The sequence below is a fragment of the Peromyscus eremicus genome, chromosome 15 (genome assembly GCF_949786415.1).
Source record: "Peromyscus eremicus chromosome 15, PerEre_H2_v1, whole genome shotgun sequence".
NCBI lineage: Eukaryota > Metazoa > Chordata > Mammalia > Rodentia > Cricetidae > Peromyscus > Peromyscus eremicus.
The window spans coordinates 44,760,206-44,762,882 of NC_081431.1; the positions used below are offsets into that span (position 1 = coordinate 44,760,206).

General features: G+C 36.7%; 1 non-coding gene across 1 annotated transcript; it reads right to left on the reverse strand.

Annotated features, from left to right (window-relative positions):
* Window positions 1–1,312: 1,312 nt before the first annotated feature.
* Window positions 1,313–1,414, reverse strand: LOC131925925 (U6 spliceosomal RNA). Its single transcript, XR_009383417.1, has one exon. It is a non-coding gene; the product is annotated as a U6 spliceosomal RNA (small nuclear RNA).
* Between the last annotated feature and the right edge of the window lie 1,263 nt (window positions 1,415–2,677).

Below are 2,677 nucleotides of genomic sequence, written 5' to 3' on the forward strand. Positions count from 1 at the left end.
TTTGGTATTTCATTCCTTTTTAAGTACATAATATTCCTATTGTTTGGGTGAGTGATTCCAAACTTAGGCAATTATGAGTGAATGCCATGTTCTAGAACAACCTAATCTTGAGTCTGAGAAATATACACAATACCAAGAGAGTCAGGAAAAGGAGAAACCCAGAATCGTACAAGTTTCATGTTGGGCAATAGTCCTTTATGAGATGTCCCTTTTATAGATATTAACTTCCAGTCTTTAGCTAGTCTTCTCATTCTTTTTACCCAGTCTTCCAAACAGAAAAACTTTTCACCAATTATTTCTTTTATGTCCTATGCCTTTGGTATTATACCTAAAATCTTATTACTATAGTCAGAATGGTCTAGGCTTTCTTTTGGGCTATCTCCTTATAGTTTAGAACATTTTCATTTTTCTGGAAGATATAGGATCTGTGTTTATCTTAATCAGATATTGATAACCTTTTTTTGTTTTTGAATGCCTGTCATTGTCCCTGTATTGTCTTTGGTTTTTGTCAAAAGAACTATGCCTACACGGGATATTTCTGAGCACTGTGCTTATCTGTTCTACTTGGATCTCTAGTACAATTTTTGTTACTGTAGCTTTGTAGTTAGGTCTAGAAATGAGGTAGCATCAATCTTCTAGCTCCTTTTTCTCTTTTAGTGCTGCATTAGTAATTACACATTTTTGCCTGTTAGTATAAACTTCAGAATCACAAAACAGCTCACCAGGGTTATGTTTGGGATTGCTTTGCCTCGGATTACTAAGAATTTGTTGATGGTTTGCAACTCTCTTATTTCAGCTATCAGCCTGTAATTGTGTGTGTGTGTGTGTGTGTGTGTGTGTGTGTGTGTGTGTGTGTAAATTTCGTCAGCTGGCTTTGCTCTTACGGACTCATACAATGAGTGAGGGAGCAGCCCGCCTGCTTTTAGCTTCTGTAGGCCTGTGAGGAACTGCACAGATGACCGAAATGAGATGAGCTGACTAATTCCTTTCTGCCATGCAGAATGCAGGAGTAGCTAGAGTTGGATTTTTTTTTCCCTTCTTCCATGTCAGTTAGTCTCTCATAACTATACAGCAGGCAATGTTCTGGTTAGAGTTTCTTTCTAGAGCAGGCCTTGCTAAGGGCACTGTGTTCTCATGTATCCCTTGACAGTCCCTTGCAAACACACTCTGATGCAAACCTAAGAGGGGTTTTCTCAGATACACACTGTGAGAAATGCAACGAGCTTCTAGAGGAGACCGTGACAGTTTACTAAGCTCACAAAAGTCTACCAATTCTCAAAGCTTGCTTGCCTTAGAGGTTTTCGTTTGTTTTTAAAATAAGAAGCCCTTCACAAGTTTATATGTCTTCCTTGCACAGGGTCCATGCTAATCTTTCTGTGTCATTGTAATTTTAGTGTATGTGTTTTCAAGGCAAGTATTCTGGGAGTTTTTAACTCTCCAGCCTGACCATGGTAAACCTTCAGAGATCTGTCCATTACAGTTTAGGGCTTTCTGTCTCAGCACTGGTTTCTGTGGTGGACAGGGCTCCCTGTGTCTGTTCTGGTAAGCCATGAATCCTTTCCATCTCCATCCATCTCTCTCAGCTGAGACCCCTGTGTCCTCACTCCTTTTGTGGATTTAAATAGAGTTTTTTTTTTTCCCTTTTCAGTTCTCTTAGCTGTTTTACGGATTGTTTGGGCAGAGTGGCAGCATATAAGCTCCTTACGTACAGAAATAGAAAATGGTTGTATGGCTGTTTAGATTTGAAAAAAAAAATGCTTTCCAATTCTCCACACTTGTCAAATATTTTTAATCACTTTTTCTAGACACAAGACTCTGAGATTCAACATATATATGTATGCCTTTTGAAGTTTATTTTGTAGTTAATTAGAATACAACTAAATTTTTGGTATATTATTGAGCATATGTTGGTTCAGTTGCCCTTAAATTGATGGTCTTAAGATTATCCCATAATTTTATTTGTCTTGTAAAAGAAGATCCCTAAACTGTTTATAGTAATATATAATTAACTACTAAAAATGTAAATAGATATATGAATTTAAAACAGAAAAATATTAATCTGCTTTAGTCACTGACATATTTTAAGAATATTTAGTAGAAATATGTGAATGTCTGGACAAAACTTATCATCACATGTGTCTTAACTACTTGTGTAGTTAAGTAAGATGAGTTGAGTAATTCCTTTCTGCCATGCAGAATGCAGAAGTAGCTAGAGTTGGATTTTTTTCCTTCTTCCAAGTCAGTTAGTCTCTCATGACTATACAGCAGGCAATGTTCTGGTTAGAGTTTCTTTCTAGAGCAGGCCTTGCTAAGGGCACTGTGTTCTCATGTATCCCTTGACAGTCCCTTGCCTGTCTATAGATAAATTATATAGAAAAGCACCAACTACAGGCATCAAGCTAATGGAGTGGTAGATGTGGCTTTAATTTGGGTTCTTACTTGTCCTCCCTCAGAACAAGCATAAACGACTCTACAGAATGTCTTTTAAAATGAGATGTGTAGATATTTTAGATTCATGTACATAGAAGTTTTAGTAAAGGAAGCTCTCTCCGTATATTTATATCATTGAAACCATAAACGTGTAGGGCAAATTGCATGGTGTATCTACACTGAAATGTATCTAGTCAAACTGATATAAATTTCAATAACCGAACTAAAATGTTTTATGTTGGGTCAA